The sequence below is a fragment of the Staurois parvus genome, unplaced genomic scaffold (genome assembly GCF_062004578.1).
Source record: "Staurois parvus isolate SC_StPar_1 unplaced genomic scaffold, SC_StPar_1.0 ptg000479l, whole genome shotgun sequence".
NCBI classification, from domain to species: Eukaryota; Metazoa; Chordata; class Amphibia; order Anura; family Ranidae; genus Staurois; species Staurois parvus.
This window is the reverse complement of record NW_028318275.1, coordinates 1,091,233-1,116,772: the sequence shown is the minus strand read 5'-3', so window position 1 is coordinate 1,116,772 and position 25,540 is coordinate 1,091,233. Positions and strand designations below refer to the sequence as shown.

The window sequence follows — 25,540 nt, the reverse complement described above, 5'->3', positions numbered from 1 at the left end:
TGTGGTGAAGTCAATGGAAACCATGGCCAGAAGGACCCACAGCAGACACTGCAAATAAAGAACCCCGTGACCGGGAATCTGTATAACACAAACGAGCACCAACAACGTGAGGTGGAAATGGCGCCCAGCTGACTCTCTGTGACCCCCTCACACAGCCAGCGGCCTGTTCCCCCCGCACAGCCTGCCCCTCCACGCACGAGGTAAAGCAACGCCATCACAGGACAGAAAATGGCGGCGGGCACCTCCGCCTCCATCGTCTGTCCGCACCCCGGAGACCCCCCCACCGACCATATAATTCCGAGCCGGCTCACCTCGTTCCTCCGATCTTCTGACCTTCGCTCACCTCCTCTCCTCACACAAAGAACCCGCTAATGGCCACGCGAGGCAGCTACGCAGGACGGAAATACACGCAGCAAGGTGTCTTCCCGCCTCAAAAGAAAGGACGTCAGCGAATGGGCGGAGAGTGTGTTGTAGGAAGGGGGCTGGGCCGGCAGAGGGTTAGAGGCTACATTGTTCTGATTGGCTGGCTGGGCACTGTGCTGACATATAGAGGTCTTGATTAATAATACATAATCAATGGCGTTCTGCATAGACGCCGCTAGAAATGAGCTGCCTGGCACAGGCCTCTTCCACAGTACATGGGGTGGGGCTACACTGGCAGCCCAGAACATGGACAAGGCGAAAGCCCGATTCTTAGGGTCAATACCCTGTGTTAGGACACGTTAGAGCAGCGTAAAGCCTCATTACTGGCCTTCAGTGCCAACCGTGATTATTACAATGGGCAGCATATGCAGTGAAGGAAATAAGTATTTGATCCCCTGCTGATTTTGAATGTTTGCCCTCTCACAAAGAAATGACCAGTCTGAAAATCGAATGTTCGGTGTATTGTAACACTGAGAGACAGAAGAGCAACAAAAAAATCAAAAGAAATACACGTCTAACAAATTATGCACTGATTTGCATGTTCACAAGGGAAATAAGTATTTGATCCTCTATCATTCAGCAGGATTTCTGGCTACCAGGTGTCTTTCATACAGGTAACAAGCTGAGATTAGAAGCAGTCTCTTAAAGGGAGTGCTGCTAATCTCATTTTGTTACCTGTATAAAAGACACCTGTCCACAGGAGCAATCAAACAATCAGATTCCAAACTCTCCACCATGGCAAAGACCAAAGAGCTGTCCAAGGATGTCAGGGACAAGATTGTAGACCTACACAAGGCTGGACTGGGCTACCAAACTATCGCCAAGCAGCTTGGTGAGAAGGTGACAACAGTTGGTGCAATCATTCGCAAATGGAAGAAACACAAAACAACTGTCAGTCTCCCTAGGTCTGGTGCACCATGCAAGATCTCACCTAGTGGAGTGTCAATGATCATGAAAACAGTGAGGAATCATCTCAGAACTACACGTGAGGATCTTGTCAATGATCTCCAGGCAGCTGGGACCACAGTCACCAAGAAAACAATTGGTAACACACTACGCCAACAAGGATTGAAATCCTGCAGTGCCCGCAAGGTCCCTCTGCTCAAGAAAGCACATGTCCAGGCCCGTCTGAAGTTTGCCACTGAACATCTGAATGATGCAGAAGAGGACTGGTTGAAAGTGTTGTGGTCAGATGAGACCAAAATCGAGCTCTTTGGTATCAACTCAACTCACTGTGTTTGGAGGAGGAATGCTGCCTATGACCCCAAGAACACCATCCCAGCTGTCAAACATGGTGGGAACATTCTGCTTTGGGGGGTGTTTTTCAGCTAAGGCAACAGGACAACTGCACCGCATCAAAGAGACGATGGTCAGGGCAATGTACCATCAAATCTTGGGTGAGAACCTTCTTTCCTCAGCCAGGGTATTGAAAATGAGTCATAGATGGGTGTTCCAGCATGACAATGACCCAAAACACAAGGCAACAAAGGAGTGGCTCAAGAAGAAGCACATTAAGGTCCTGGAGTGGCCTAGCCAGTCTCCAGACCTTAATCCGACTGAAAGTCTGTGGAGGGAGCTGGAAGTTCAAGTTGCCAAATGTCAGCCACCAAACCTGGAGATGATCTGCCAAGAGGAGTGGGCCAAAATCCCTCCTGAGATGTGTGCAAACCTGGTGGCCAACTACAGGAAACGTCTGACCTCTGTGATTGCCAACAAGGGATTTGCCACCAAATACTAAGTCATGTTTTGTGAAGGGGATCAAATACTTATTTCCTTCATGAACATGCAAATCAGTGCATCATTTGTTAGACATGCATTTCTTTTGAATTTTTTGTTGCTATTCCTACCATACCTAACATTCGTTTTTTAGACTGCTCATTTCTTTGTGAGTGGGCAAACATTCAAAATCAGCAGGGGATCAAATACTTATTTCCTTCACGGTAGTACAGTACACACAGCTGCAGTAGCATTATGTTAAAGTGGTAGCAAACTCAATTTTTTTACTTTTATAATAAAGCTTACCTGAAGGTAAATTGAATATCTCCTAAATGTGTACCATCTAGGAGATATTCTAGTGCGTGGCAGCTGTGACATCACCGATGCTCTGAAGGAATGGAATTCACGTGTTGTTCATTCAGAGCTTTGTGCTGTGGCCGTAGCTCCAGCACACTTGTGCAGAAAAAACATCATCACGGCTTCAGCCATTCAAATGGCCACAGCCTAGGAACCCAGAGGGAAGGCCAGGTGAAGATGGAAGCTTTGTCAGTAGTGGCAGTGCACTGTTGGAGGGCTTCGTTCTCAGGTAAGTGTTTCATAATGTGCTAGTAACTCCTTTGGCTTTAACCACTTGCCTACCAGGCACTTATACCCCCTTCCTTACCAGGCCAATTTTCAGCTTTCAGCGCTGCCGCACTTTGATTGACAATTGCGCGGTCATGCAACATTGTACCCATATGAAATTTTGATCATTTTTTTCTCACAAATAGAGCTTTCTTTTGGTGGTATTTAATCGCCACTGGGCGCTTTACTTTTTGCGCTATAAATTAAAAAAAGTGCAAAAAATTTGAAAAAAAAAAAAAAGTTTATTTGTTTCTTTTATAAAATTTTTCAAACAGGTATTTTTTCTCCTTCACTGATTTGCGTTGATGAGGCGGCACTGATGGGCACTGATAGGCGGCACTGATAGGCAGCACTAAAGGGCACTGATAGGCAGTACTAATGAGGTGGCACGGATAGGCGGCACTGATAGACAGCACTAATTAGGGGTCACGGATAGGCGGCACTGATATGCAGCACTGATAGGCGGCACTGATAGGTGACACTGATGATGGGTACTGATAGACGGCACTGACTGGCATCACTTCTGGGCACTGACTGGCGGCACTGACTGGCACAACCCCTGGGCACTGACTGGTGGCACTGACTGGCAGCACTGGTGGGTGGCACTGGTGGGTGGCACTGGTGGACAGCACTGGTGGGTGGGCACAGGTGGGTGGCACTGGTGGGCACAGGTGGGTGGGCACAGGTGGGTGGCACTGCTGGGCACATGTAGGTGGCACTGCTGGGCACAGGTAGGTGGCACTGCAGAGTGGCACAGGTGGGGGCACTGCTGGGCACAGGTGAGGGCACTGCTGGGAATGGGTGGGCGGGGCTAGTGGGCGCACAGCTGATCGGAACTTGCGGGGGTCACTGCTGGTCACCGATCATCAGGGCACTGATCATCAGTGCCCTGATGATCGGTGCCGATCCCCGCTCTGACAACTGCCGGTTCTCGGCAGTACTTTCCTCACGATCTGACAGCGTGAGGAAAGTGCAGCCGAGAACCGGCACTTGCATTTTCCTGTGATCAGCGTGTCATTGGACACCGCTGATCACGTGGTAAAAGGCCGGTGGGATCGGCCTTTCACCACATCTCGTGATCAGCTGTGTCTGTAGGACACAGCGATCACGGAGATCGCCGGGTGCGCGCCCCCTGGGGCGCGCAGGAGAGCGCGTTCTGGGAGGACGTCATATGACGTCCACTCAGAACTGGCCGGCCGCGGTCAAGCCGTCATTCGGCTATGCGCAGTCGGCAAGTGGTTAAGTACCATCTCTATGCTGATGACACACAAATCTATCTTTCTACCCCTCACCTCACCCCTTCAGTCTCCTCTCACATTACTAACCTGCTAAGCGACATATTGGCATGGATGTCACTCCACTTCCTCAAACTCAATCTTTCTAAAACTGAGCTCTTAATATTCCCCCCAGCCCGTGCCCCCTCCCCTGACTTCATCAAAATCAATAACACAACCATCAGTCCCTCCCCTCATGCCAGGGTGCTAGATGTAATCCTAGACTCCCATCTGTCCTTCCAGTCCCAAATCCAATATACTGGAATTTTTATTTATTTATATTTTATACTAGCATGATGGCGATCAGTGATTTATAGCGGGACTGTAATAGTATGGCAGTCAATCTGACACTGACACTTTCTGGGAAACGGTGACACTAATACAGTGATCAGTGCTAAAAATATACACTGTCACTGAGCTAATGACAATGGTTGGGAAAGGGATAACATCTAGGGGCAATCAAAGGGTTAAGTGTATGCCTAACAGTGCTTTGTGTGTGCACTTTTACTGGGGGATGAGTCGTTTTTTCAGGGAAACAAAAATTGGCTCATCCCTGCTGACAAGGCAGAGCTCTGTATTGTTTACATACATAGAGCTCTGTCCTGTCAGCCTCTTTGCCGATCACTGAGTTCCAGCCATCAATTTTTGGCCAGAAGGAACTTGCTGATCGGCTTGCGCTGTGTCTAATCACAGCTGGCGCGCACCCCCTACCTGGAAGAGCTGGATCATGTACTAGGTACATGATCCAGCGCAGGGGAGTCGCCTTGCTGCCGTACATGCAAGTGATGCAGTTCACAAGCAGGTAAATTATTCAATTCCACCTATTGTGTTTTGCATTAGTCAGTTCCACCATTTCTCCTAATTTCCAAAGCATAGAGACCAATTGGGCTTGTGTCAACAGGAGGCGGAGAAACAGCAGTACACTGATCTTCCTAGTGAAGAGCTGTGCTGGGAGGCCTGTCAGCACAAGTCTGAAGTTCAAGATAAATACCGGAAGGACTTAAAGTATAATTGAAGGCAAATTTTTTTTTCTCAGATTTGGATAGCGTGGATAGGGATTAGAAGCCCTGTTGGGTTTTTACTTCTGTCTGTGGCCCCATTAGGAAGGATCACCCTCTCTATAGAGAAAGGCACATCAAAACGTGTAAAGTGTCTTTCCTAAGGCATTGTTCACACTGACATATCTATGCATACACCCATGTGAGGGGAAATCTTTGCTTGCGTGGAATGCATAGGTGTTCCATGCATCCCCATGCAGGCATGCTATATGTCTATTGACACAGCGGTTGCGTGAACACTGGCTGGTCTCAATTGTACAACCATGCAGACGCATGGCCCTAAGGCTGGCCATACATTATACAATTTTCAAAAATACTTTCAATTTTCTATGCAATCAGGCAGATCCTTACACTACATAGTTGAGGGCAGGGGCGGACTGACAATTTGGAAACTCGGGCACTGCCCGAGGGCCCAGGGTCAGTGTGGGGCCCCATGACATGCCCCTGGTACCTTTTTCATAGGCTTTTTTGAGTTTGGGCAAGGACACAGGGGCCCCATGTTCCCCATGAGTTGTCAGTCCGCCCCTGGTTGAGGCTAAATCTAAAGAAAATTGTATAATGTATGGCCAGCCTAACACAGACAGTATGCATTTAGGGAAATACAGCCGCACCTGCGTGGCTGTCAAATTGGGACCAGCAGCTGTGTCAGTGCAGCCACTAGGAATGGGACTGGCTGCTTGTAGATGCAAGGAGCACCTGTGCATTCTGTGCAGGGAAAGAGGGTCCTTTGCATGGATGTTTGCATAGGTACTCTCATGTAAATGAACACTAACTCCATACTGTCTGAATTTACAATCTGGGACAAAGAAATACAAATGCATACAGTATATCATCCAAGAAGGTATTCCACACAAATGATTAGCAATTTTTCTGTGACTGTATGCACACCACAGAACAATAGGACACATGTAAATAAGTGCACAGACAGTACAGCTGTTTCAGGCATCTCCACCCTTTCTCAAGTTTAAAAAGAGCTTTAGAATTTGAATAGGATGGGGACACCCAAAACTGTTGTTTTTTCTTTACATGATCTTGTATACACCAAAACTGCTAAAAGGTTGTGCCACATTGCTCTTTGGATCATGTGGAATAACAGTTGACAGAGCCAATTACATGTAAACAGCAGGTCACAAGTAGTCAGCTCATGAGGCTTACCTAGCTACCTGGAACTCATAGGGGCTTATTTACTGAAGGCAAATAGATTGTTCACTTTGCAAGGATAGTTTCCCCAGTGCTTAGTGAATGAAGTACATTGTGTACAAGTAAAAAAATTGTTTGTTTTATTTATTTTATGTTTCTTGCACGTGATTGGCTCGTCTATACAAAGTAAAACTCCACCACATATACCAAGCTCTGGGGCAAATTTCCTTGCAAAGTGCAACTATCAAAGCAAAGTGAATAGCCCATTGCTTTTTGTAAATCAACCTCATATAATGGAAAGTTGGAGACCGTACTTTACATGTACTGTATCTGGTGTGGCAATGAGTTGCTTCATAAATATATGAAAATTTATGCAACAAAAACCCTACTGTGATAACAATTAATATACAATCTGTAATTTTAGAGTCCATGAAGAACCATAAATGTTTCAGTAAACAGACTTATATATGTGAACCCTTACCTTGTAAAACAACCCATTCAGTTTAAAGTAGGAATGCAAAGCAAAATATGTGTCTATATTTAAAAAAAAATCATGATTATTATTCAGGATTTATATTGCGCCAACACAGCACTTCACAATATAACGGGAGACGATACAGCAACAATATTTTAGGTGATCACATAGTCTCTGTTCTCAGCTACACAAGGGGTTTAGAAAGCTGGGGGTGGAGACTGCTGGGGGTGTGCCAATAGGAGGCAGAGAAACAGTAGTACACTGATCTTCCCGGTGAAGAGAGAGGGAGGTGTGTGTTAAAAGTCACTGATTGCCGCCATTACTAGTAGGAAAAAAAAAATCCCAGTATCTATACCACCATTTGTAAATGCTATAACTTAAACCAATTAATTTACATGTATTGTGATTTTGTTTTTTAGCAAAGACATGTAGCAGAATACATTTTGGCGTACATTTATGACGAAATTAGATTTTTTTAAATTTGTTTACTGGACATGTTTAACAGCAAAAAGTCCAAAATACAGTTTTTTTTCCTCAAAATTGTCGTTCTTTTTTGCTTATAGCGCAAAAAATAAAAACGCACAGGCAATCAAATACCACCGAAAGAAAGCTCAATTCGTGGGGAAAAAAGGGCGTAAATTTCATCTGAGTGCGGAATTGCATGACCATGTAATTGTCAGTTAAAGTAACGCAGCGCCATAATGCAAAAAATTGCCTGGTCAGGAAAGGGGGTAAATCCTTTGGAGGGCAAGTGGTTAAAATAGGAGAACAAAGGGACTGGCAGAATCACCAGGTATCTCACACAAAGGAAGCAATACAAAGAGACCAGGATACTATTTAATACAACCATATGGTACAACAGACAGATGTCAGGAATATTAAATGTTGGGGTAACATTGTTAAGACAGTTTATTTGGCTTTTTGTGCTGACCAGCTGGATTCAAGCTGTGTACTTTTTGTATTTACTACTATATTCATACCTGACCTGCCTCTTTTTCATCTTTTTGTGGAGTTACTTTAAACTGCATTGCTGTATCATTCATTTTGAAGGACACCCCAACACATTACGGTAATGCATATGCATTGCAGCATGTAATAATGCAAGGCAATGCAGCATAGTGGAGTGCTGTGCATTATAAATTTTAGGCTGCTGTAATACAATGCACATTTATTAAGTTACTACAAATACATAAATGTGTGCTTAATGTTTCCATGATGGAACATTCGGATGGAGCAATTAATCAGGTAGGTTACAAAATTTTCCTAGACTATGAATGGTGATTCGGCTGATAAGCAGACACCTATTCCTGCTCCCCACTCCCCCCCCTTCCTCAATTGACACTGCATGTAAACTCCACCAAGCTAAGCTCTCTGCTCTAACAATGTTGTGCCTTGAGGGCAGTTTATTTATTACAGGTACTTATAGAGTGCTGTCAATTTACGTAGCGCTTCTCATATATACAGTATTGTACATTCACATCAGTCCCAACCCTCAAGGAGCGTACAATCTAAAAGATCCCTAACTCACATTCATACACACACATACTAGGGCCAATTTAGACAGGATCCAATTAACCTACCAGCATCTCTTTAGAGTGTGGGAGGAAACCGGAGTACCTGGAGGAAACCCACGCAGGTACAGGCAGAACATGCAAACTCCTGGCAGGTGGTGCTGTGGTTGGGATTTGAACCAACAACCTTAGTACCACCAAGCGGAAGTGCTAACCATTTAGCTACTGTGCTGTTGAATGGTGTTTGCACGAATGGTGGCCCTCTGTGGTCTTGGGCTGCCCAACAGTCCTAAGCAGGAAGACATAATAAAGCTTTGTACAGACGGTGAGAATATTGAACAAATGATCGTGTTTTTTTGTTTGCATGCTAGTCTCATATTAAAAACAAATAGGTTTCTAGAGTTACAAAAATTCCCGGACAACAGAATACAACTTCCATGATGATGTAATGTATTGCAATGTATTATTTTGATTCTGAGCATGCACTGTCTTAGTCACTCGATTTTTTTACAGACAAATACTTAACAGAATTAACTATTTTCATTTAATCTGCAATCTTAAAAGAAAAATTTTCTTGCTTGTCCCTTGGGATAATTTCGTATGAACTATTGTGATCTGCTCTTGAAAGCTGTGTACTAACAATCAGATTATTGGACGATCGCTCCGAAAGCGGTATTTTTCATCTGATTTTCTCATCGTGTGTACTAGGCATAAGGCTGCAGGATATTACAAAGCTTTTTCCTGTAGGTATTAAGTTGTCCACAGAGCTCCCCAGTTATGGACCTGTACAAAAATACTGCAGCCATGTGAAAGGAGAACAGACCTCAGATGTTATGGAAAAAAAAAGAACTTCCACCCTGTGAAGTCTTGTTCTCTTATAAGAATCATGCCAGTGCATTTTTCAGATATTTTTACTTGCTGATTTTATAAACATAAAATGTTTCGTAATCAAAGGTGAGTTATGTTAACATGTAGTAGTGATGATTTTGTAAGAAAGCGTTAGTCACTTATACCTCATGTATAAAGTCCCCTTCTGCACCAAATTGCCTCTGACTATTTGTATGTATACGTCTTTCAGCTCAGTCTGCTAGATTGGGTCCTTTGTTTCGGGGATACATGTCAGGGGTTAGAACCACCCACCAGGTACCCTCTTCAACTGCTGAAAAAGCCTACAAGTGTCACAACACATGTTACAATCTGACCATACTATCTTTGTACAATCAACTTTAGATTAACCAAAACCATGTTATATGAGAACCTACCCAATCATTTTGTATTTAATGAGTCAGGAACTTGCACTATGTAGTTGTTGGAAGATCTAAAAGAGTTTGTACAATCAGACTGAAATGTGTGGTGAGCTTTAGTGCCTGAAAGGAGACAGTATCCAAAGGCCTGTGCTATACTCTTATGTCCAGGGGCGGACTGACCATTTGGAAACTCGGGCACTGCCCGAGGGCCCGGGGTCAGTAGGGGGCCCCATGAGATGCCCCTGGTACCTTTTTCATAGACTTTTTTGAGTTTGGGCAAGGACACAGGGGCCCCATGATCCCCTATTGCCCGGGGGCCCCATGAGTTGTCAGTCTGCTCCTGCTTATGTCTTATTAGAAATCTACTTCATAAGCTTCAGAATACTCTTGGACCTCTCTGTACCTTTCTAATTTAAAGTGTTACTAAACCCCAAACCCTGCATTCACTATATCTGGTCTCCCAAAGTACACAGAACATGGAAATGCAATTATTTTAGTAAATATAAACTGCTAAATGCCTTTTCCCATTAGCAGTTAGAGAAGTCTTGTGACTACTATCAGTGTTCAACTGGTTAAAGCTTGTAGGAGCTTTCATTCTCCCCTATGAGGCTGCAGTGCCCCTGACCCTCTCTCTGGACAGTACTGATTGGCCCTGTGCTGATCACATGCACTCCCCCAGGAAAGAAAAAAACTCTAGCAATACACACCAAACTGAACATGTACAGCTTGCTCCCAAGGCTCTGTTCTATCAGGAGATGGTTTGGGGACAGTAGAAGGGGAGGATCAGAGAAGACAGGATCAAACATCTTTTTTTGTGAGTATAACAAGTATGATTTACTGCATATTCAGATTGATTTTACTATTGTGGGTTTAGAAACAATTATTATTTCTTTTTTTGCACAGACTAGCTAGGTGTTAGGCTTTAGCTGGAATTCTGCTTTAAGTGTGAATTTTTTGTGAAATAGCAGAATGGTAAAGGCTAAAGATAAAGAAAGAAAGAGCTTTATTCCCTTTGCCCAGCTGTTCTCCTAGCAGGAGAAAGGCAATGTCAAAAACACATTTTTGCGAATGCATTTAGGCATTTATTAATTTCATTGACCAGAATATTCGTTTATTTTGGCAATTGAAATGAATGAAAACCCAAGCACTTGACGCACCTAGTTCTTAAGCGGGTTTAGACGCACTTATGTTTTGGCACCTCAGGTGTTTTTCTGCCAAAACGCTACTGCTCCTGAACGGGCTGGCGGTGGGCTTTTTTTCTGCCTCTAAACACCTGTAAAGGCCTGTGTGTACATGGACACATATGATAACATTGAGGGGCATTTAGAGGCAGTAAAAAAAAAATTAAACACAAAATTAAATACTCCTAAAAGTGGCATTTTTCACACTTAGTGTGCATGAGGCCTAATATTGTTACATTGCAACACACAGAAAAAAATGATTTGTTAGTTTAAAACTTTAGTGCAAGTCGCAATACAGATTTTACTCTCTCAAAGTCTATTCAAAACTAAATCTAACTTTTTGCTGCAATTGGGCTTTATATATGGGTTGAGGTAAGTGTATCCTTTCTTCCATATTATCTTCCATTTTTCCATTTCAAGTTAACTGTAACGAGCAACCTGAAATAACAATATAGTGGTATAACAAACAAAATAATGTAAATAGACTTTTCTAAAAGTTAAAGCCCAATTGAACTGTTTAAATCAGATACATATGGTGCATTTAAACAAAAAGCTGCGCAAAGTCTCACTGTTGGTGTTCTTTAGAAAGCAGCCACAGCCCAGGTAGAAAAGTCTGATCCTGCCAGCATGCTGCAAAGAAGGACTCTTATGCAGGCCATAGACGTGTCGAAAACCGTCTGTTTTTAAAAAACAAAAACGAAAAATTGGTCGTTCAATAGGCCGACATTACCACCAACGGTTAAAAAAAAAAAAAATTGGCCGATTTTCGTCCCGTCTATGGCCGGCATTTAATTACTCCTGTCCCTTGCAGAGAGCTCCGCTATTATATTTGACATGAAAAAGTATTGTGGCTGCAACAATGTATCTCTGTATCCATTTCGGATACAGATGGTTTTATTTGGATACAAATAGATACATTGTTGCAACCACAATACTTTTTCATGTCAAATATAACAGCGGACTGGAATTCTTCTTCTTTTTCCTCTTCTTTTGTTTCTTCTTTTTCTTCTTCTTGTAAGTCACGGCTCATGCGCAGATTTTTTATCGGTAAAACGATCGGCCCATTTGCACATCATTGCCGGGAAAATCGGGCAATCGGCAAAATCGGCCGATTTTTTTCCAACTTTACCGATTAAAAAATTCTGCTAAAACCCCGAAAAACAGACGGCCAATTAACCCATTAACGGCCTGTCTATGGCCTGCATTACTCTGTGTGTAAAAGCAGTGGTCTCTCTGCAGAGGTTGGAAACACCCCCTGCTTTGTCACAGCTAGAGCTCTTCAATCAGCAGGGGCTTTGCTGTGTGCAGAGCTATAGTCTTGGTGCACCTGGAATGCATTTAGCGGATTTAAACTGAAATTACAGTTGGGCTTTAAAATAAACAGAAAGCAGAGAAAACAGTTCCCTTAAAGCAGAACTAATCCCATCGATTTGACGGTTTCAAAAAAAGTTACATTCTTGGCATGTCGGGAATGCAAATTGTCACATTTGCTTGTGCTCCCAACCAAACTGTTAAGCCTGCTGGTGTCATCACTGATCACATGTGCAGCACCATGACAGGTGCAGAACAAACAGGCTTAGGGCACCATTCACACTGATCTGTAGCAAAAACTTGGTAACAACGCATATGAGGTTTTGCTACAATTTTGCTGCAATTTTTCTGTGATTCTGGTGCATTTTTCACAGGACATGTGACTCAAAAACCGCAACACAGGTGCATTTTTGCTGTGCTTTCAATAGGGTGGTGCATTTTTGGTGTGTTTTTTTTAACTGACCAAAATATGCCCCAAAAGGTTTACACTGCAATGGAAGTGCTTCGGACCAGTGTGAAGACATACATAGGGAAGCATTTTTCTTCAGCTTTTCTTGCTCCTTTTTTTTTTTTAAAGCAAAAGTGCTTCCTCAGTGTGAAAGCAGCCTAAGATGGCAGTTTTTTGGCTGAAAAGGACAGGATGGCTTAGTTCAACCTTAAATTTGTGCATTGTACATACAGGGCCAGTGCTAGACTATTTTGCACCCTAGGCAAGACCAGCTACTTGTGCCCCCCCCCCAAAAAAAAAAAATTAAACAATAGAAAATATTAAATCAACAAACACATGAAACTGCAACATTTCTTTTAATTTGCAAAAATAAGTGCCATAAGATGACACCAGCACCAATAATAAAGACAAAATCAGTGTCACGGCCGGACTGTATCTGTGGCTGGCAGTGGGTGGAGGATGATGGATCCACACTCTGACAGAATCCAAGCAATGGGGGGAGATATATCAATCTCTCTCTCACTCACACCATCAACAACACAGATCAGCAGGCACTAGAGGAGCAGGCTTGGGATCATGTTGATGTCATCACTCACTGATACATTGCACATGTGATGGATGGCCGGCCCGGTCACACAGACACGAGACATCAGACATTACCTTCCTCTGCAGGTGCGCCTCCGCTGATGAATGGGAAGAGAATGCCTGGAAATCCACACTGATCAGCAGCCCTCACCTGACTTGCAGTAAGGGACTGAGTCTGAGAGGAACAAAGGAAGGAGCCACAGCTCAGCTGCTACACTGGCCCCAGACACCCAGCATCTTTCTCTGTCCTTTCTTCCTCCCCTCTGCTGCCCCTCCCTGCAGCTGAAGGATCATTAAGGACGTGGCATCGTCCCACACAGAGAATGTGCTACTCCCAGACGCCCCTAGGTGGCAGTGCACTCTAGGCGGCTGCCTAGTTTGCCTAGTGCAGGGGTAGGCAACCTGCGGCTCTCTAGCTGTTGTGGAACTACATTTCCCATGAGGCATTGAAACATTACAAAACTGACAGTTACAGCTATGACTTGCAGAGGCATGATGGAACTTGTAGTCCTGCAATAGCTGGAGAGCCGCAGGTTGCCTACCCCTGGCCTAGTGGAAGCACTGGCCCTGTGTACATGTCATAAAGATGAGGTAAGTCCGTTTTGTGGTGGGTGGCCTTGATCCATTATGTAGAAGTATACACAGCATATTTACACATTATGCACACTTAATTGCCAAAGGGGACCCCTCTATTGCTGCAATCACAAACTTCCTAGCTGCTCTATGGCTACCACTGACATGTTTGCCTGGTTTTCTTCCAGGTTGCCAACTATGTAACTATGTCTTCAGCCATCTTGATTGGCTGGTCTGGGATGATGTAATTCATCCCAACACCAATGCATGTGAAGCCATGTAGACAGAGCTGCACAAGCAAGGTTCAGTGAACATTCATTAGAAACATTACTGGTAGGCAAGAGAGGGGATTTCATTGCAGAAGATACATACAGAGGAATTGGTTTATTAAAGTCAAATAGACTTCCCCTTGCAAGAACAGTTTCCCCAGAGCTTAGTGAATGAGGTGAAGTTCTGACCTCCATCATCCACTCATGTGCAAGCAAAAATATTATTATTATTATTATTATTATACAGGATTTATATAGCGCCAACAGTTTGCTCAGCGCTTTACAATATAACGGGAGACAATACAGCAACAATACAGTTTAATACAAGAGGGATAGGAGGGCCCTGCTCCTTGGAGCTTACAATCTAGGATATGTTCTTTTCCTTTTTTTTTTTATGTGATATTAGCATATAGTAACTTTGCCACATCAACTAAGCACTGGGATAATACTCTCAGTGCATCTTCCCATGCAAAGTGAACAGTCTATCTACCTTTAGTAAATGAACCCCATATAGTTTAGAGTTGGGGACCACAAGCAAAAATTCAGGGTTTTTTTTGTTTTTTTTATTGAACTTGCACATGATTGGGAATTCCTTGCAAAATGAAATTTCACCGCATTCATTAAGCTCTGGGGAAACCTTCCCTGCAAAGTGCAATTTTCCTCGCAAAATTTAAAGCCATTAGTAAATCAACCGCTAATTCTATTTTGCTATAAAAGCTTACCTATCAGCAGTGTTTTTTTTCTTTAATCGAACTTTAGTTCCACTTTAAAGCCCAGTTGATGTAGCTCTCCTTTTTATCTCTTCATTAGTACTGAACTTTCAGGCTCCATGCACACGGGGCGTTTTAATAACGCTGGTAATGTTAGCTGTGTAAAGTTACGTTAAAAATGTGAGTTTTTCAGCGTTTTTGTATTAGCGTTTTGCCACGTTTTTTCACGTTTGCATTTTTTAGCCCCGATTCACACCGCCACGATTTCAGGTGCAATTTAGGAATTGAAATCGTACCTGAAATCGGATCTAATGAATGTGAGTGTCTTAACATACGCGATTTGCTGCAGCGCGATTTCAAAAGTAGTTCTTGTATTACTTTTTCTGCAGTTTCTGTGATTTCACATACATAGACTACAATAGAAATCACACAGCAAAATGGCAAACGATTTTAAATCACATCCAGTATGAACCAAACCTTAGAAATTTTTAGAGTTGGTTTTTTGGTTTGCCGCGATTTACAGTGTTTTTCAGCGTTAGCCCTCATGCACACTTGACATTTTTACAGCGGCTGTTTTGGGCTTTTGACATTTTTTTCTACAGAAATGATACCCCCCAGCATGTTATCCTATGTGTCCATGTATACATGCTGTAATCAGTGTTTTTTGGCTGGAAAATAACCCCAGAACTAGTGGGTTTCTAGAGGAGTTTTTTAGCTGTAAAAGCGGTCTAACGCTGCAAAATGTAGTAAAACGCAGCAAACTGGCGTTTTTGGACTTTTTTTGACCAAAACAAATTTTTTTTGGTTAAAAAAAACCGCTAAATACGCAAACACGGGAAAATGCCACTAAACGCGGCAAAACGGCGCTAAACGCTAATGCAAAAACACTAAAAAAGCTGAAAAACTCATGTTTTTAACGTGACTTTACACAGATAAAGTTACCAGCATTATCAAAACGTCAAGTGTGCATGGGGGCTTAAAGCGATTTTACAGCTAAAAAACTCCTCTAGAAACCCACTAGTTCTGGGTTTTTTTTACAGCCAAGAAATGTTGATTAAAGTCTGTGTGCATGGACACATAGGATAACATGCTGGGGAGTTTACTGGCTGTAGAAAAAAACCCAGCAGCTGTAAAAACGTCCAGTGGGCATGAGGACTAAAGCAGGCCATAGACGGTTCGAACATCGGCCGATTTAAAAAAAAAACAAAAAACCCCAAAAAATTGGTCGATCGGCCGACGTTACCACTAACGTTAAAAAAAAAAATTCGGCCGATTTTCGTCCCGTCTATGGCCGGCATTAACCCCATAACTTCTGTCCCTTGCAGAGACAGGGGAGCACACCATACTATGTGACAGCAATACATGAGAATAAGAAGAAGAATTCCAGTCTGCTATTATATTTTATGTGAAAAAATCTTGCGGTTGCAACAAATGTATCCATTTGTATTGAAATAAAAACATCTGTATCCAAATAAAAACATTGTAATGCATAATTTGGATTACAATGTTTTTATTTGGATACAAATGGATACATTTGTTGCAACCGCAAGACTTTTTCATATAAAATATAATGGCAGACTGGAATTCTTCTTCTTTTTCTTCTTCTTCTTGCAGGTCACGGCTCATGCGCAGATTTTTTATCGGTAAAACGATTGGCCGATTTGCCCATCATTGCTGGGAAAATCGGACGATCATCAAAATCGGCCGAGAATTTTCTAACATGCCCGATAAAAAAAATGTTCAAAAACCCTGAAAAACGGCCGACCAATGAATCCACTAACGGTGCGAAAATCAGCCGATTTTTGACCCGTCTATGGCCCGGCATTAAAACTGGTGTTTTCTATTACCAGTTTAAAAACACCAGTGCCACTTGCAGGAGGAATCTGGAATGGCAGCCTGTCTACTGACATATAGTAATATGAGTAAAGTTGGCTAGACAACTGGTACATTTTTGCCCGAATATTTATAGATAAACCACTTGTCAGAACATTCTGTCTTGCCATCATTAAATTAACTCATTTTGTTCCAAAGGACATACAATTTTGCCCAGATCTGAATGAGATCCCAGACATAATAAACAGGTTTCATTATAACATGTATGCTTTTTCTCAAACAAAAACCACAATAAAGTGGAACTAAACCCTAAAGGAAGCTGCAATTCTAAGCCTCGTACACATCATGAGAATATCGGACAAATGATAGTCTTTTTTTTTTGCATGCTTGTCTCATATCAAAAGTGAAGAGATTACAAAAGTTACGAAAATTCTTGTAAGACAAAATACAACTTTGGAAGTGATGTAATATATTGTATTGTAAATATATTGTATTGTAATATATTCTTTCGTTTCTAAGCATGCACGGTGTTGGTCACTTTGTACAAATACTATACTAATTACACAAAAATCGTTTCGTGCTTGTCCCTTTGGATGAACTGTCATAATCGGCTCTCAAAAGCTGTGTACTAACAATCAGATTATTGGATGATCGCTCCAAAATCAGTTTTTGTTTTTTTTGTCAGATATTCTCATTGTATGTACAAGGCTTATGCAGGTCATACATGGTTCGAATTCCAAATGATTTTTTTGTCTGAAAATTGAAAACGTTGTTCGTTAATCCGATGGTGCCATCAATGATTTCAAAAATCTGCCAACCAAATCATAAAGTTCACCCCATATTACAGGCGAAACTTCTGTTCCTTCCAGGTCACGGCTCATGCATATATTCTTTCCGAAAAAAATGATCGTACAATTTGACCATCATTGTCATGGTGGAGAGTTTGGAATCTGATTGTGTGATTACTCTTTTATATCTGTCTTTTATACAGATAACAAAATGAGATTAGCAGCACTCCCTTTAAGAGACTGCTTCTAATCTCAGCTTGTTACCTGTATGAAAGACATCTGGTAGCCAGAAATCCTGCTGAATGATGGGGGATCAAATACTTATTTCCGTCATGAACATGCAAATCAGTGCATCATTTGTTAGACATGTATTTCTTTTGAATTTTTTGTTGCTATTCTGTCTCTCAGTGTTACAATACACCTACCACTCGATTTCTAGACTGATCATTTCTTTGTGAGTGGGCAAACATTCAAAATCAGCAGGGGATCAAATACTTATTTCCTACATTGTATTCTTAGGTCCAATTTTCTGGAAAAAAAAAAAATCGGTTCAGTTTTGACCCATGTATGGCTGGCCTTAGCCTCTGTTTGATCTGTCACTGCCATGTTGCTTCACATGTGATCAGTTATAAGACCAGCTATTTGATGGTTTGACAGCTTGATCCAGGGAACAAGCAAATATGACAGTTACATTCCTGCCATGTGCTCGGAATTAACTGTTTTTTTCAGGTCTCGTTCACACCATACTTGCAGAAAAACTGATGGAAACTGCCGCGCAGATTTCACTTACAAAAACGTCAGTTTATATCAGTTTTCATGCACGCTTCAATGAGTTTCAAACATGTTGCAGATTACTTTGCAGAAAAAAATCTGCTTGTGACACTAGTGTTGTGGTGTGAACATGGCACATAGAGAACAATTGATTTCCTTGTGTCCTTGCAGAACATGTGCAGAAAAACGAACATATCTACACCATGGTCTGATCAAGCCCTAAATCAATGGGTTTAGTTCTGCTATAGTTAGAATTTAAAATCTTCCATCCTGTTCCTTCAAGTTTTCTCATTGCTGTATTAAAAAACAAACGTTGATTTGACCCCACTAACCAGTAGAAAATTGAACAAATTTTTTGAAAAAGAAAAAGAAAACAAACAAAATTTTGAACAAAACGCTACTGGTGTATGGGCATCTTTAGCACAGTCAAAGTATCAGAGATTCCTGATTACAATCTCAATGAGAAGACTTCACCAACGTTAATGTAATCTTTGTATGGCATCCCCAAGTGTCCTAACACCACTCAAAGTCATTATTCAGATTTTAAAGACAGAAATGGTAATACGTACATTTGTATATGAGGAGGGCCACTGGAGGGAACACAAAGACAAGCAGTCCTCTAATCATGTTTCCTATAGAGTTTGAATGTTTTGCTTCTGGATCCACAGACTCTGTCACATTCTATATTCACAGGACATTAAAAGACAAATAAAGAAAATGGATTTAGCCTTTCCTCACTTAAAAGAACTTAATTGCTTTCTGTGTTCCATTTACTTCTGTCCATCTGACACCCCAGCCATCACTTCAACAGTAATTGTTCTCTTATGCTTACAGTTATGCACTATTTCATTGACTTGTTACATTTCCCCAAACTGTAATAATGGTGCAAATGTTTTTGTTCATGTTGCATACCTTAGCATACGTTGTGCTAGCAGTAGATGAAATAATTGAAGACAATGGCGTAGATCTGACTCTAGAAGAGAATGGTTTCACAGCTGTAGAAGCATTTTTAGAATTCACTGCCCCTGGAAACATGAGAAATAAATAGCAATCATATTTTGATTAGGTCCTGTTCATTCATGACTGATCATCTGTAGGGGCTCAATCACATGAGTGGCCGAAAAAAGCAGCAAGATCAACTGTGATTTTACTATCCCTGACAACCCAATTAAACACAGAAATGCAGCCACTCAGGGCTGTACCCATGCCAAGGTTAACCACTTCAAGTCCAGACACTTTCACCCCTTTCCTGTCCAGGCCAATTTTCAGCTTTCAGCGCTATCACACTTTGAATGACATTTGCGTGGTCATGCAACACTGTACCCATATGAATTTTTTAGCATTTTTTGAGACAGATAAAGCTTTATTTTGGTGGTATTTACCACTGGGATTTTTATTTTTTTTGCTATATAAATGAAAAAGTCCAAATATTTTGAAAAAAAGTGTTTTTTTTAAATAAAATTTTGCAAATAAATAATATTTCATAATAAACCTTGGCCAAAATGTATTCAGTTATCTTTATAGTAAAAAAAAAATATAACCCAAATTAGTTTATAACCAAAAATTATATATTATAACTTTACTTTTTTTTTTATATTTATTTATTTTTTTTACATACTGTAACCCTAGCAGGTGACAACCTGCCATGGTGACACTGTACTATTTGTGGGGGGTGATAAAGATTTTTTTTTTTTATTTTTTTTTTACACTGATTGCGTTTACACCCATAAACCAATCATTTCTCCTTCTCCCTGGCTGCATTCTTGCAGCCATTGAGAAATACTGTGTGAGCTGGGATTGGTCACAGCTTGTCATATGGTACAAGGCTGTTGTGGATAGCCTTGTACCATGTGACCTTTGTGATCATTCACAGATTTCACACGTAGTAAGCAATGATGTCAGGAAGTGACAGCTTGCTTACTACTATTCATGTGATCACTGATTGGCCAATCAGTGATCACATGATCGAGACCTCCCACAGAGGTCCCGTACGACGATCGGTGTTCCACTGTGTCCAGAGGACACAGCGAGCACCGTGTGCATGTGCTGCATGCTCCCACAGAGCGCGCACAGTTCAAAATGGCGGGCGCCATTTATGAACGGCAACCCACCCCTGGACTGCCACTGTCAGGCCGTTTATATACAGCGGTTGGATGGCAAGTGGTTAAACAGCAAGTCACAAACTACAGGTGGTACCACTGTTAATACCACCCCTTCAGGTGAATGAGGCCAGGCCACAACTACCCTGCAACCGCATGCAATGCACATATGCTTGTGTTGTGGTGGTTTGGCATTTTGCCGGTTAAAGCAGGTTGTGAGGAGAAGACCTATTGTTGCCTCACCACCTGTCAAACGCTCTCTGAAAAGCAATCCATCCCGCAGATCGCTTTTCAGAGGGGCTGCAGTACTGCATATATAAACAAACTCTAGGGCAGTTACAATGCCTTTTCTTTCACAGGTTCACTTTCACTCTGCCCCCTCTCTTGAACTGCACATACTAGTCTCTCATTCACTCCGTTCAGCTGTCCAATACTGAAGAAAGACCGCTTTGTACAAACTTCAGCTGGAGCTTTCACAACTAAACCTAGTGAAAATTGTCCTTTAATAAAAGAGATCATGACTGTGCACCCTTGCTTGGCACTGTATAGACTTTCTTTTCAAAAAGTTCTCCACCAGGTCCTCTTGTTGTTACACATGTGCCCTGTGGCCCCATTCTTTGCTATAAGACAGCCATACTCAGCTAGATTGCTGGAGGCTGCCATGAATGCAGATCTCCCATAGGAATGAATAGACTGTGACACACATGTGCACTAAGAAGAGAACACAGCAGAGATTGCTCAGCAGATTGCACAGCAGAGAGTGAAGATTGCTGGAACATGGTGTGTATCACAAGATACTGTGTCTGTGCAAAATGACAAATCCTTCTGCAACTAAACCAGTAACCATCCTGTGTCTGAAATGTGTGCTTTGGGTTGCCTGGGGTTCAAATAACATTTCACCACTCCAGTCTTTACTTTGTAAAATAAATAACTTCCCATACTGCCCCCCCCCCCCCCCCCAAGAAATCTGGCATTTTTATGCTTACAGGGAAATATTCTAAGGGCTTGTTTACACTTGCTTCAAAATGTGGCATTTAAAACATTCTCAATGCCAATCAAAGCACCTCTCACTAAGTAAAGTGGTTACCTTACAGTCCTGCTCACACTGTTCTGTTCATTTTGCTTCGCTTCAAAAATTATACCCCATGCAGCTTTCTTGGTGATTCACAGTGTCTCCAAAGCCTGTACAGAAGTCTATGACAATGCTCGCAAACAGTAGCTTCAGCTTTTGAGGGGCTTTTATTTAGAGTTAGCTTTGCTTTATTTTGGAGGTATGCGATATCCCAGGATGCACTGAGAAATTAAGAAGAGAACCGGAAAGACAATCAACAGTCACTTCTGGTTCACATCTGTATATTCTGGGAGTGCCTGGTTTAGACATCACATCTGGCATACAGTGTGGAGCAGTAGAAAGGTGAGGAAGGTCCATACTGGAGCGGAGTAACTAACAGAGGGCACACGTGGTACGCAATGTATGAATGCTATAGCAGAAGGTGAGTGGGGACTGGAGAAAGAGGAATGAGTGGCAGCGGATCAGCAGAGCTGGGGGAACTGAGCAGGAGAAACTAGCAGATGTCACATTTGGTGAGCAGCGTGGGGGCAATACAGTATATCAGGTGATTGGGGACCAGAGAGGAGGAACAGCAAACCTGAGAATCAGCAGAGCTGGGGGTACTACGGAGCAGGGGGATCTGCTGAGCAGTGGTACTACTAAGCTAAGGATACTACTGAGCCTCTTTGAAACGAATAAAAAATGGACACACACAGAGCATTTGCTAAGCTTCAGTAAAGCTTCAAAAAAGCATCACAGAGCCTTCAAAAACAAAAAATGCCTGTTGAAGCGGTAGGCTTTAATGTGTGTTAAAATCAAAGCAAGTGTAAACGAGCCCTATTACAACGGAGAGGAAACAAGAACACGTTTTGAGGAAGAATTGTCACTTTTTTTACATTGAGTTGTAGTGGTTCATGTAGTACATTGTCCTATCTCCCTAGGTGCTTTGTAACATTAGCTGCAATGTTGAATAAAGGCTCCCACCTTTGCCCAGAACCACAGCTAGAAAGGAGATAGCTTCTTTGGTTTTTGTAGCCAATGTCTCTGACCCCAGCACATGCCCAAGGCAAGCATAAGCAAAAAGAATACATGTGAGGCATGTCATCCTGACCCTCTGGTATTCCTCGTGTTGATTCTTGCCTCAGGCCACTGCTAAGAGATGGAGTGCTAACTAGTTCTGTATAGAATTGACTGGTTTTGAATTCCTGGAGTTGATTCTTGCCTCAGGCCACTGCTAAGAGATGGAGTGCTAACTAGTTCTGTATAGAATTGACTGGTTTTGAATTCCTGGAGTGGAGCTGCAGCATAGGCTCTTGCTGTAGGATATAGGTAAGTGCCAGGACAGTGCGGAGCCTGGAAGGGAGACTGGGCAGGCTTTTTTTTTAATTTTTTAATTATACATTAGGTGTGTTTGTATTGTATTAGGCTATGTTTAAACTTGTGGTTGGGGGGCAGTAAAACATGAGGCTGAGCAGTGTTTTTACTGCTCCCTCTGAAGCTGTAAAGACAGTGGACGGGGGTCTAGACATGCTGCGACCATGATACTTTGCATCTTGGCGCAGCAAAATTATCCGCCAATTGGGTTTGGCGAGCAGCACTGCACGACAAATGTATTCATGCAATGCACGTGGTTGGGGCACAATGGTTTTTAGGGGTTCAGAAAGGCAGTGAATAATTAAAGGACTAATACTGTATATACAACGTATACTCTTAAATAAACCCAGTTGTAAATGGTCCTTTAAAATGTAACTTTTTTTTAACAACGGTTCACACAACTTTCACCTAGGATTCATACATTTTTCCAATTGAATCCAATTAGAAAAATGTGTGAAATCTTATGTATAAGTTACTGTATATGAAAGTTCTTCAGTGATGAGCTAAACTTTTCAGTTGCTAAGAGGGTAGAATCTCCATCCAAAGGTTTCAGGGAATAGTATGGCTTTGAGATGACTGAGGCCTCATGCATTCAGGATGTTAAAAAAAAAAAAAAAAAAAAGCGCTGCTTTTATGGTCGTTAGACATTTTTTTGTTTCACAGCTTCTAAACGCTCCTCTGTTAGCCTATGTACCCATGCACACATAGGTGCTTAGAGGTGTATTTGACTGTTTGGAGGCTGAAAAAGAAACACATCACCAGTGTGTTCACAAGAGAAGCGTTTGGACACACAAAAACCCAAACAATAAACGCACCTAAACATGTCTAAACGTCAGGCACGTTTAGCACTTGAACTTTATTAATTCCAGTGGTCAGAATAAAAAAATATATTCTGGGCAATGGAATGAAAAAACGTCCAAACATACTTAAAGAGGTTTGCAAAACCCTGCTTTTTCCTCCTCTGGAGCAAAGGCATCTAGGGGAGGAAAAAAAAAACCCTGTGTGCATGAGGCCTAATAATACAGAAAGAATACAAAACTAAACTCATAAGAAATATAGAAATATGAAACTGAATAAAAAAAAACAAAATACCAACCTAATGAAGTGAGCAAATACTTCTTATAACCACATAACAGCTCAAGACTTACCTGTTAACCACAGGCAGAAAACACATATCCAGAGAGTGTTGGGAGAGCCCATCTTGTGTGATGTCTTTGGTGGGATGTCCGGAGTGCTGCCCCGTTTCAGAGGGTAAGTCCGAAGTGATGAGGAAGTGATAAAAAGGGAAGCAAGTCACCACAAGAAAGAGTGTTGCTCAGCTAAAACAAAAATAGATTTCAAAGTACACATCCAGCTGAAAGATGTGAGTATTGGACAGGAGATGAACTTCTGACTTAGGATTAAAGTGGACCTTTCAGTAAATTTAAATGCCTACATCAAGGGTATTGAATTAAAATTCAAGGAGGTCTGGTAATTAAAATCTTCTGGCCAAAGTCTGAAAATAAATGTCCCCATTAGTGTTCCTCCTTACATCAGAACGTGCCCATCAGAGTGCCCCAAGTACTCATCAGTGAGAGACACTCACTCCCTGGGACTCTCTACTCTCATCCCAGACTTCATTTCTAGAGAAGAGGAAACTCCAAATTCTACTGGGAGACACCCTACCTTGAGGACAGAAAGGAGCGGGTGGCAGGAGCTGGCCAGGACCCTTGGTGAAGGGGCAGGGTGCACGCTTGTGGACAGGCAGGGAGCGAGAGCCGGAAGAGACAATGAGCTGCAAGGGGCTGGGCGCATGTGTGATGTCATTGGTTGCTGGGTCGACTGCCCTGCTGAGCAGCAGATCTGTCATTCTAGTCTGGCGGTCTGGGAGCGAGCACTGCTTGGGCAGTTCTTGGGCTGCGGTCTGCCATTTAGTGACTGCTGACCTACATGAATAAACAGTATTTTTTTTTTTCCCAGGAAAACTCCACTGTTTACCATTTCAAAGCCGGCCTTGAGCTCCAGTCCAAAGACTATATCTAGGCTGAGACCAGTCTGCTGCAGGCAGAAGGAAGCAATTACAGTAATACCTCGGTTTACAAATGCCTCGGTTAACGGAATTTTCTGTTTACGAATTAAAATCCATTGAAAATAATGCCTTGGTTCCCGAATTTTTAATGAATTTGTTTCGCAATACGAAGTGTATGTCGGTGTCGATTTTTAACCACTTACTGTCTGGACACTTTCACCCCCTTCCTATCCAGGCCAATTTTCAGCACTATCACACTTTGAATGACAATTGCGCAGTCATGCAACACTGTACCCATATGAATTTTTTAGCATTTTTTTTTAGACAGATAAAGCTTTATTTTGGTGGTATTTATTCACCCCTGGGATTTTTATTTTTTTGCTATGTAAATTAAAAATTCCAAAAATTTAGAAAAAATCTTGGCCAAAATTTATTCCGTTATCTTTTCAGTAAAAAAAAAATATATATAACCCAAATTAGTTTAAAACCAAAAATTATAATATTTAAACTTTTTTTGTTACTTTTTTTATATTATTAATGGTTTTTGTTTTCCCCACATACTGTCACCCTAGAAGTACAGTGTCACCATGGTGACACTGTACTACTTGTGGAGGGTGATGAAGATTTTTTTTTTTTTTTTTTTACACTGATTGCTTTTACACACATAAAGGATGTAAAAACAATCATTTCTCCTTCTCTGTAGCTGCATTCTTGCAGCCATTGAGAACTACTGTGTGAGCTGCGATTGGTCACAGCTTGTCACATGGTACAAGGCTGTTGTGAATAGCCTTGTACCACGTGAACCTTTGATCATTCACAGATTTCACACATAGTAAGCAATGATGTCACAAGTGACATCTTGCTTACTACTTTGCATATGATCACTGATTGGCCAACGAGTGATCACATGATCAGGACCTCACACAGAGGTCCCGTCGGATGATTGGTGTTCCACTGTGCTCCAGGCGAGCGCACACAGCTAGTAAATGCGGGTGCCGTTTATGAACGGCAACCCGCCCCTAGAGTGTCGCCGTCCTGCCATTTAAAAACAGTAGGCAGGCGGCAAGTGGT

At 42.1% G+C, this 25,540-nt stretch overlaps 1 protein-coding gene and 1 long non-coding RNA gene across 2 annotated transcripts in view; both read right to left on the bottom strand.

Moving 5' to 3' along the window:
- The window catches only part of LOC149452326 (matrin-3-like), a 44,694-nt gene extending 44,225 nt beyond the window's left edge, over positions 1-469 (bottom strand). The window contains exon 1 of the mRNA XM_089689503.1: positions 312-469. The gene's annotated coding sequence lies outside the window, so the exon portion shown is untranslated. The remainder of the gene's footprint in view (positions 1-311) is intronic.
- Positions 470-7,533: 7,064 nt separating this feature from the next.
- On the bottom strand, positions 7,534-23,711 carry LOC149452325 (uncharacterized). Its single transcript, XR_016314890.1, has 4 exons — positions 23,610-23,711; positions 18,850-18,962; positions 18,507-18,618; positions 7,534-11,087 (listed from the first exon to the last, which is right to left on the bottom strand). It is a non-coding gene; the product is annotated as an uncharacterized LOC149452325 (long non-coding RNA).
- Between the last annotated feature and the right edge of the window lie 1,829 nt (positions 23,712-25,540).